Source organism: Chiloscyllium punctatum, chromosome 5 (assembly GCF_047496795.1).
Source record: "Chiloscyllium punctatum isolate Juve2018m chromosome 5, sChiPun1.3, whole genome shotgun sequence".
Lineage (NCBI taxonomy): Eukaryota > Metazoa > Chordata > Chondrichthyes > Orectolobiformes > Hemiscylliidae > Chiloscyllium > Chiloscyllium punctatum.
Window position 1 is genome coordinate 133,572,960 of NC_092743.1, and position 11,832 is coordinate 133,584,791.

Sequence of the window (11,832 nt, forward strand, 5' to 3'; positions counted from 1 at the left end):
GAGCCTACATAGCCAGGCTCTGTAACAGATCCTTTAAAAATGTATTTTTAGGAATAGAGCCCGTTTCAAATTACAAGCTCCTTTGGTAACATGCCAAATTTATTTGCGTGTGATACTAAATGGACTCTCCAGTCACCAAATATTTTACACTTTATTCAGTTGCACTTGCACATGACCTGAACTTACATGGTTATGAGTGTCTGTTCAATTATACCTTTCTGCCTCTCAGATCACACTGCAAAGTTGCAATGAGCTGTTATTTTCTTGCCTTATAATGTAGGCATTACACTTCAAAATACAGATGCCTTGATTATATATATTTGAAAAAGAAATCTAAGCGCTCTCACTCCAGCAAATGCCTTCTTCAAAGTCAACTACCTTTCATTTAACACTTAAAAATGAAAATGTTTACTTCACTGTTGGCCTAGCTAAATATTGAAAACCAAGTAAACCTGGTATGTGACAGTGCTTGAAGTATTTGCAATTTTAATAAAGGTATCAAGTCAATTAAAACAAGTGAGTTTAATTTGTCATTAAACTGGTGAAGAGGTGGTGTCAAATAAATGCACTTAAAATACAGACTAACTTCAAAGCTATAAGGAATAAATACTGTAATAGAAACAGTGATTCACTGAAAATCTTTTTTTCCGTGACATTGAAGTAAAGCATTTTTTTGTAAAGGTTATAACAAGTTCTCAACTTTTGAGACAATGCATTTAGGTGGAGGCTGAAAAGGCTGAGTAACATTTGATGTAGTAATTAACAGGAATAACAATAAATACAAAATGCAAAAAAAACTGTAGATGCTGGAAATCAGAAACAAAATCAGAAATTGCTGGAAAAACTCCACAGGTCTGGCAGCATCTGTGGACAGAAATCAGGATTAACATTTTGGGTCCAGTCACCCTTCAGAATAATAATTGGATTAAGTGAATAGAAGATAGTTAAGAACTGAGCATACTGATCTGAATAGTTAGAGGTTCAGATAGAAGGTTTGTTGGGAACGAACGAGACTCACGGTTGGTGTGTTGCCTCCCAGGTGCCAGCGTCCGTGATATCGCGGATCGTATCTTTGGGGTCCTGAAGGGAGAGAGTGACCAGTCGTTGTCCATGTAGGTACCAATGACATAGGTAGAAAGAGGGATAGGGATGTAAGGCAGGATTTCAGGGAGCTAGGGCGGAAGCTGAGAGCTAGAACAAACAGAGTTGCTATCTCTGGTTTGTTACCCGTGCCACGTGATAGCAAGGCAAGGAATAGGGAGAGATATCAGCTGAACACGTGGCTGCAAGGATGGTGCAGGAGAGAGGGTTTCAGGTTTTTGGATAACTGGAGCTCATTCTGGGGAAGGTGGGACTTGTACAAACAGGACAGTCTTCACTTGAACCAGAGGGGTGCTAATATCCTGAGTGGGAAATTTACTGGTGCTATTCGGGTGGGTTTAAACAAGCTCGGCAGGCGGATGGGAACCAGAGGTGTAGTTGCAGTGCACGGGAAGATGAGAGTAGGAAGGACAGGGACAGGATTTCAGAGTCACAGGAATGTGCTGGCAGACAGCACATGTGTCTACTTCAACACCAGAAGTATCCAAAATAAGGTAGGTGAGCTTGCAGCATGGATAGGTACCTGGGACTTTGATGTTGTGGCCATTTCGGAGACATGGATAGAGCAGGGTGAGGAATGGATGTTGTAGGTTCCAGGGTTTAGATCTTTCATTAAGAACAGGCAAGGCGGTAAAAGAGGGGTAGGTGTGGCCTTGTTAGTAAAGGATAGTATAACGGTGACTGAGAGAACTTTTGATGAAGACTTGTCTACTGAGGTAGTGTGGGCTGAGGTTAGAAACAGGAGAGGAGAGGTCACACTGTTTGGGGTTTTTTATAGGCCTCTGCAGAGTTCCAGGGAGGTGGAAGAGAGGATTAGCAAAATTATTCTGAGTAGGACTGAAAGGAACAATGTGGTCTCTATGGGGGACTTTAGCTTCCCCAACACTGACTGGAAATGTGATAGCTCTAGTACATTGGACGGATCAGTTTTTGTCCAATGTGTACAGGAAGGTTTCCTGACACAGTATGTCAAAGGGCCGACAAGAGGGGAGGCCACACTGGATCTGGTGCTTGGGAATGAACCAGGCCAGGTGTTTGATTTAATTGTAGGTGAGCACTTTGGAGAGAATGACCATAATTCAGTTACGTTTAGTTTAGCGATGGAAAGGGATAGGTACATGCCACAGGTCAAGAGTTATCGATGGGGGCAAGGGCAATTATAATGCAATTATTCAAGAATTAGGATGCATAGAATGGGTTGCACAATGCAGGGGATGCAGACAATCGAAATGTGGAGCTGGCTTAAGGAACAGATATTGCATGTCCTTGATAGGTATGTCCAAGTCAGGCAGGGAGGAAGTGGTGTGCCACAAGGATCTGTTTTGGGACCTCTGCTGTTTGTCATTCTTATAAATGACTTAGATGCAGCACAGGTGGATGGTTTAGTAAATTTGCAGATGACACTAAAGTCGGTGGAGTAGTGGGCAGTTTGGAAGAATGTTACAGGTTGCTGGGGGACTTGGATAAACTGCAGAATTGAGCTGAGAGGTGGCAAATGGAGTTCAATGCAGCTAAATGTGAGGTGATGCATTTTGGGAAGAATAACAGGAAGGCAGAGTACTGGGTCAATGGAAATACTCTTGGTAGTGTGGCTGTGCAGAGGGATCTTGGAGTCCATGTGTATAGATCTCTGAAAGTTGCCACCCAGGTGGATAGTGCTGTTAAGAAGGCATACGGTGTGTTAGGTTTCATTGGTAGAGAGATTGAGTTCCGAAACCGCAATATCCTGCTGCAACTATGCAAAACGCTGGTGTGGCCACACTTAGAATATTGTGTACAGTTCTGGTTGCCATATTACAGGAAGGATGTGGAAGCATTGGAAAAGGTGCAGAGGAGATTTACCAGGATGTTGCCTGGTCTGGAGGGAAGGTCTTATGAGGAAAGGCTGAAAGACTTGGGTCTGTTCTCATTGCAAAGAAGAAGGCTAAGGGGGGATTTGATAGAGACATACAAGATTATCAGAGGATTAAATAGGGTGGACAGTGAAAGACTTTTCCCTAGGATGATGACGTCAGCTTATATGAGAAGGCATAACTACAAATTGAAGGGTGATAGATTTAAGACAGATGTGAGAGGCAGGTTCTTTACGCAGAGAGTGGTAAGGGCGTGGAATGCCCTACCTGCCAATGTAGTCAACTCAGCCATATTAGGGAGATTTAAACAATCCCTTGATAAGCACATGGATGATTTTGGGGTAGTGTAGGGGATGAGCTGAGAAGAGTTCACAGGTCGGCGCAACATCAAGGATCGAAGGGTCTGTTCTGCGCTGTATTGTTCTATGTTCTGAGTCCCACCCAAAGATCTGTAAACCATGGAAGGCACACCCATGACATGGTGTAACTTGGTTAAAAGTCACATGACACCAGGTTATAGTACAACAGGTTTATTTGAAATCCCAAGCTTTCGGAGTGCTGCTCCTTCATCAGGTGAAATGGAAAGAAGTGTGTAGGCACAGCTATGATTTTACATAAACCTGTTGGACTATAACCTGGTGTCATGTGACTTCTGACCTTGTCCACCCCAGTCCAACACCGGTATCTCCACATCATGATGTAACTAGGTTGATTATCATTCTGTTGTGAAAATGGCAGGGTGAAGTATAAGAAGGAAGGTTTCCCTGGTTAGCCAAAACCATGTGGTGGGCCCATAAAACAGCAGCCTCTACTCGTTAGAAGGTCTGATCCAAAGACTCCATGGTAATTTTCTTCCTCGATTTGAGGGACTGCTAGAGAGAGGGAGAGAGAGAGAGTTGTAAAAATGCATGCATTTTAACCAGGCAATGCCATTTTAATGCTGATTAGTCTGTTACTTTAAAAGTACTGTAATGTTGGGTCACAAAAGATTTTGCACATGACCTCTTGTACCTGGCTGGAGATTTGCTCATAATGTGCTGCTGAGAGACAGTCAAGCAAGGAAAAAATTGGCACAGAGGAGATTGAATAAAGAACTTGACACTGTCTGTTGATTTTCGAATCAAGCATTTATATAAATCGCGTAGAGAGTTGAATATCCCGTCAGCCCTAGCTGAGCTCTCTAAACTTGTTTTCTCTGAAGAGTGATGGACATATGGTTAATAGACACTTACTCAGCCTGCTCAGCCTATTCCATCCTTCACTATGATCATGGCAATTGAACATTTCAATGCATTTTACTCACAGTATCCCATAAGTCTTTATGTCATTAGTAATCAGAAATCTATCAGTCAAAGACTGAGCTTTCACAGCCCTCTGGGGTACAGAACTCCAGAAATTCACAAACCTCTGACTAAAAATTATTTCTCCTCATCTCAGCACTAAATGGCACTCCCTTATTTTTAAACTGCGCCCTCTAGTTCCAGACACTGAACCACGGGGGACATCTCACCTACCTCTACTCTGTGTGTTGTTTTAAGTTCTGAGGAAGGGTTACTGGACGCGAAATGTTAATTCTGACTTCTCTCCACAGATGCTGCCAGACCTGCAGAGCGTTTCCAGCAATTTCTGTTTATGCATCCTTTTAAGTATTTTGTAGGTTTCAGTGAGGTCACCTCTCATTCTTCAGAACTCTAAAGAATACAGTCCCAGTTTTCCCAACCTCTCTTCATAGGACAGTACTCCATCATAGGAGCAAGTTTAGTGAACTATTTATTATTTAAGCAAATGATATAAATTGTGTATGTTGAGGCATTGATCCCAGTCCAAATGTATATTGAAGTCACCCTTGTTATATGTATGAGGTAAAAACAATGACTGCAGATGCTGGAAAGCAGATTCTGGAGTAGTGGTGCTGGAAGAGCACAGCAGTTCAGGCAGCATCCAACGAGCTGATATATGCCATGCTCTAATTCTGATGGTCAATAAACAATTCGTAATCTTTCTCCTTCTTAGCTCCACCCAAACAGGTTCTACATCTTTTTGGATTTAGAATCTTCTCTTGGCACAACCCAATATCTTTTTCCTTTTTGACTGTCCTTCTTAAATGTTGAATACTGGAGCATAAAAGGTTGATAGGTGACTTTATAGAGGTTTATAAAATCATGAGGGGTATAGATAGGGTTAATGGTTGGTTTCTTTTCCCTATGGTGGGCAATCTCAAGACAAGGGGACGTTTTTTTTAAGGTAAGAGAAGAGAGATTTAAAAAAGATACGAAGGGCAAATTTTTTTATGCAGTGGGTGATTTGTGTGAGGAATGAACTTCCTGAGGAAGTAGTGGTTGAGGGTACAGTTATAATATTTAAAAGACATTTGGATAAGTACATGAATAGGAAAGGCTTGGAGGGATGTGGGCCAGGAGCAGGCAGGTGGGACTAGTTTTGTTTGGAATCATGTTCGGCATGTTCTGGTTGATTCAAAGGATCTGTTTCATGCTGTATGATTCTATGACTCTATGACTATTGACAAGGAGTATCATTGACAAGACATTGTAGAATAAATCCATTCAGAGATCGGACATGTGTCGAAGAGTGAGGTGCTGGAAAAGCACAGCCAGTCAGGCAGCATCTGAGGAGCAGAAGAGTTGACATTTTGGGCATAAGCCCTTCATCAGGAATGAAGTTTGTGGGCTAAGGGGACTGAGAGATAAATGGGAGGGGGTGGGACTGGGTGGGAAGGTAGCTGGGAATGTAATAGGTAGATGGAGGTGGGGGCCACCTACCTATCACTTCATCTACCGATCACATTCCCAGCCACCTTCCCCAAGCCCCATGCCCCTCCGCCCCCTCTCAGCCCCCTTGGCCCACAAGCCTCAGTCCTGATGAAGGGCTTATGCCTGAAATGTTGGCTGTCCTGCTCCTCGGATGCTGTCTGACTGGCTGTGCTTTTCCAGCATCACCCTCTTGACTTTGATCTCCAGCATCTTCAGTCCTCACCTTCTCCTTGAGCCTGACATGGCACTTGCAAAAAGTCAAACTCCGTTTCATTCCAGAATCAGGTTATGCCTTGACTCTTGATTTGCATGACAACCCAGCCAGTTTTGCTGAAAAGTAAAAACATTTTGCACTGAAATTATAGTTACAGTATAAATGCTACCTTAATAATTTATTGTCAATGCTATTTTTGTTTCTATTGCCATGATTCATTTGACCTGATTGTATCGTTCACTTTGATTATGTGATCAATCTCCATCCTCCCATACATATTTTAACGGAATGTGCAGGATTAAAAGGAGGTCATTAGTCTGTTTTGCCTGTGTGGGAACCATTGTCAATGTTAGTGCTTTAACTGGAGCAGTGGTTCTTAAATTTGTTGATTCAAAGACGCCTTTTCAAATTTGAAGATTAGATTAGATTAGATTAGATTACTTACAGTGTGGAAACAGGCCCTTCGGCCCAACAAGTCCACACCGCCCCGCCGAAGCATACCCACCCATACCCCTACATCTACATCTACCCCTTACCTAACACTACGGGCAATTTAGCATGGCCAATTCACCTAACCTGCACATCTTTGGACTGTGGGAGGAAACCGGAGCACCCGGAGGAAACCCACGCAGACACGTGGAGAACATGCAAACTCCACACAGTCAGTCGCCTGAGGCGGGAAACAAAGATGACAAAACAAGTGGTCAAGAGGGCATAAACAGTCTACAGAGGGATTTAGATAAGGTACTTGAGTGGACAAATAAATTAACAGACAGGGTTTAATATAGGGATATAGAAACCAGGGACCCAAATGGAACTGGAGTCAATGGAAATCAAGACGAAAGATAGGTCGTCATTGTTGTTGTCAGGGCCAGAGACAGGAATCACAAATTGCACTGTTGCTCCTGCCCTGAACTCCCAGCCCTGCACCTGACCTGAGCAGAGCTGTGCCCCTTGAGCCACAGGCACTGGCTATTGGGCCCAGATGTACCCCGCCATGTCTCAGGCCATCACTGTTGGTTATCAATCGTCTCAGTCCCAAATCATTTTGATTAGATTAGATTAGATTAGTTACAGTGTGGAAACAGGCCCTTCGGCCCAACAAGTCCACACCGACCTGCCAAAGCATAACCCACCCAGACCCATTCCCCTATATTTACCCCTTCATCTAACACTACAGGCAATTTAGTATGGCCAATTCATCTAACCTGCACATTTTTGGACTGTGGGAGGAAACCAGAGCACCCAGGGGAAACCCACGCAGACACGGGGAGAATGTGCAAACTCCACATAGAGAGTCATCTGAGGCTTCAGCAGGAAGTTCCTCAGGGAAGATAACTTCTAATCAATCTTGCTCAGAAATGTCATTACATACCTCTGGAGCAGGTGGGGCTTGAACCTGGGTCCAAAGGTAGGGACACTAGCACTGTACCACAAGAGCTAGCTCCTCAGGTTTCCTCGGGCCAATGACCTTTAGCTGCCTTCATAATATTCAGCACCACTTGGGACTCCTCAGATACAGAAGCAGTGTGTTTATGTTTTTGTATTCGTTCACGGGATGTGAGTGCCACTGGTTAGGCCACATTTATTTCCGATTCCTAATAGTCCAGACGGCAGATAATAGTCAATCACATTGCAGTGGGTCTAAAGACATGTGCAGGCCAGACCAGGTAAGGATAGCAGTTTCTTTCCTGAAAGGACATGAGTGAACTAGATGGATTTTTACGACAATTGACAATGAATTCATGGCCATCATTGGACTCTTAATTCCAGATGTTTAGTTCTGTCATGGTAGGATTATGGGCGGCACAGTGGCTCAGTGGTTAGCACTGCTGCCTCACGGCACCAGAGTCCCAGGTTTGATTCCATCCTTGGGTGACTGTCTGTGTGGAGTTTGCACATTCTCCCTGTATCTGCGTGGGTTTCCTCCCACAATCCAAAGACGTGCAGGTCAGGTGAATTGGCCATGCTAAATTGCCCATAATGTTAGATGCATTAGTCAGAGGGAAATGGGTCTGAGTGGGTTACTCTTCAGAGGGTCTGTGTGGACTGGTTGGGCTGAAGGGCCTTCTTCCACACTGTAGGGAATCTAATCTATATAGAAAGACCTGTTCAACATGCAGGCTTGGGCTAAAAAAGTGGCAATTAACATTCATGTCAGCCAAATGCCAGGAAACAGTCATCTCCAATGAGAGAATCTAACCATCTCCCCTTGGAAATCAATTACATTATTGATGAATCCCCTACTATCCTGGGGAGGACAGTGGCTACTATTGACCAAAAACTGAACTAGACCAGCCATATAAATACTGTGTCTAAAAGTCAAAAGGGATTAGTCCTCAGTCACATTGGGGTGCTGCTATCAGTTGGTGGTCTCAATACATTCAGTCAAGGAAGGACTGATGCAGGTAGGCCAAAGGTGATAAGGTGTACCGAGTAAGTGAGACCTGCAGTCCATACAGGGTCAATCTTCCAAGGGGATTGGGTGGGTGAACGCATGGTTGAGGGAAGTTGTTGCATGAGACAATGAGAGTGGTAGAATATGAACGTTGATGGGAGGAGGAAGTATAGCAGGGATAGAGTGAGTGTGAGGTAGCAGAGAGAAGATGATGGCAGATACCAGGGTAAGGCAGAGAATGTCATTGATCTTCCTGTGGCTCTGCCGCATGTTCCTCTGTGCCCCATGTGATGCTACATCGACCCAGGTGACAATCTCAATGGGACTGACAAGATCTGGCCGTGTGGGCACCTCTGCCTAGCCTGGAGGAAGAGGACATCCATCCTCCTCATCAGTGAATCCATCAGGAATTCCAGGGAAGCAGATGCATGGGAATGCCACCACCGAGAAGTTCCCCTTCAAGCCACTCAACATGCAGAACTGCATCCTCATTTCTTCACTATTCCGTGATCAAACTTCCAGAGCACACTTCCCAACAGTACTGTGGGTATCCCTATCCCACACGAACTGCAGCAGTTCAAGAAAGCAGATCACCACCACTTCCTAAAGAGCAAATATGAATGGGAAACAAAACAGCTTCCACTTCCCTTGAACAAATTTTAAAAATAATCAAGAAGATGGATTTCTCACCCCAGAGATGTTTTTTAAAAAAACGGTGGATGCTGGAAATCAGAAACAAAAAACTGAAATTGTTGGAAAAACTCAGCTCATCTTGCAGCATCTGGAAAGAGAAAGCAGAGTTAATATTTGGGGTACAGTGACCCTTCTTCAGAATGGGTGAGTATTTCTATGTAGTTGTGATGTTTCACAAATTATTCTACATATAAATCAACATATGTTCTTTTTCAGGGAATTATGGATGGAACTGTAAAACACCAGCAGCAATTCCATGAAACTACAAACACAATTTGATTTTCTCATGATGGTAGAATCATAGACCATGGGGGAGAACAAGTGAAAGGACAGCCTGAGTTTATTTGGGAGAGGGGGAACTTTTTCACACAGAGGGTGGTGCACGTATGGAATGAGTTATGGAGACAAAAAAAAATTGCAGATGCTGGAATCTAAAGTAGACAGGCAGGAGGCTGTAAGAACGCAACAAACCAGGCAGCATCAGGAGGTGGAGAAGTCAACATTTCGGGTGCAACCCTTCTTCAGGAAGTGGTGGTAGCTTATACAAATTACACCTGTTAAAAGGCATCTGGATAGGAATATGAATAGGAAGGGTTTAGAAGAATATGGGCCAAGTGCTGGCAATGGGACTAGATTAATTCAGGGTATCTGGTCAGCATGGACAAGTCAGAGTGAAGGATCTGTTTCCGTGATGTACATCTCCATGATTCTATGACTCAATATCAGTTAGCATTTGTTAAGGTACTGCACAAGAACCTATTACAGAAAATTAAGACTCTGGAATTCTGAAATTGGTGGTGGTGGGGGAGGGGTGGGGTAATATATTATAATGAAGATTAATTAAAGAACAGAAGAAAGAGAGCAGGAATGATCATCATTTTATTGGCAGGCTATATCTGGCAGAAAATAATAAGGTTCAACATTTGAGTATTAGCTCTTTCTAATCCATATCAATGACTTGGATGAGAGGACTGTGTGCAATGTATTCAGGTTTGATGAAGACAGAAAGGGAAGTGGGTAGATAACTTGTGCGGTGAACTGCAGGAAGATCTAGACAGGTTAAATGGGTATGAATGTGGGAGATAGAATTTAAAGTGCAGAATTATGAAGATACCCACTTTGATCAGAAAAAATATTGCTGTTCCAGTGGAACTTGTTGCTTTTTCATTCTCATTTTTGGGACAATAAGGATGTCTGGGATAGATGGCTGATCAATGGTCTGTGCAGATGGTGTGTTCTTCCTGATTGGCCAGCTGTGATGCAGTGAGAGCTGTTTCTGCAGTTACATGTTTTTTTCCGTGCAGCTGTAATGATTTATCCATTTCACCACAAATGACTGAGGTGACAACTGCTCTAACATAGGCTTCATGTTACCCCTTTGGTTGACTTTTGTTAATCATGTTTAAAGTTTGCCCCCCTGACTGGCTGTCAATTCAGGAAATGGTTTGGCAATCTTGGCAATTGAAGTTTGATTTTCTGCAGTTTCATTTTGATTCTGTAAATCATGTCCGTTTACTACTGCTAGTTTCTGTAACTTTGCTGGTGGGAGAGCAGTTCAGTTTGGTGTAATGTTAGACTTTCCACTGGACTATTTTCAATACCTTCAGTAGATACATTTATCCACTCAAAGATAGGCTTGGATCCTTCTGTGCCTGATTTGCTCAATTTCTTTAGGGTTCCTTTGGTTATTTCACTGCCACGCAGCCTTTCCATTGGTGAGCTTCTCCATCCTTTATGAAGCAGCTGAATTCTTTACACATGACTGAGGGCCATTGTCATTCATCACAATGTCTGGAATGCTGTAAAATCCAAAATATGCTTTCAGGCATTCCACAGTCATGCTGTTATTCTTGTAAGTCAGCGGGTCTGCCTTGCAGTGGTCAAATTAGCAGTGTACAGTGATAACCAGTTCCTTAAAGAGAGAAGCAGATTATTCCCCAGCTTCATCCACAGGATACAAAAACAGAAATTGCTAGGAAAACTCGACAAGCCTGGCAACAACCAAAGAAGGGTCACTGAAGCCAAATCATTAAGTCTGCTTTCTCTCCACTGTTGCTGCCAGACCAGCTTGAGTTTTCCTCGCAATTTCTGTTTTTGTTTCTGATTTTCAGCATCCACAGTTATTTGCTTTTTGTTTTCATCCATGGGATGTGTGGGGTGTCATGGTCATCAGCAGTTCTCTAGCTACTTTAGCTCAATACTCACCACAAAAGCTGATATGGTCCTTGATTTCATTGCTCATGTTTCACCAGTAGGAAAGAAAATGCCTTGCCTTCTTCAGACTCAACTCATTTCCTTGGTTTGTGTAGGTGCATTTTAACATCTCTTCCCTCAAAGCATGATGGCTAACAACACTATTCCATTTGTACAATATGGCAGCCGGAGCTATCAATTCATTCCTCTTTGCCCAATATGCTCTTATCACTGCAAGGCTATCCTTGATGTTTTCAGGCCATCCTTTCATTACATCTTGCAAATTTAGAGACATGCATCTTGCAGGGAAAAGCGCTTGAATATTAGATGCAGCGTGTGTTGAGCTGATGACTTTCAGAGTATGATGAACTATTCTTTCACATTAGACCCAGAAAATTTCACGCACTCTTGTGGCGTCCTTTTCTTAACATAAGAACAAGGAGCAGGAGTAGACAATTCAACCCTAGAGTCTGTTCCACTATTTAAACCAATCATGACTGATCTCAACTCAGCTTGAACTCCACTTTCCTGCCAGGCCCCCATAACCCTTTAACTAATTGCTAACTAAATATCTACCTACCTCGTCCTAAACCTTATTCAGTGTCCTGG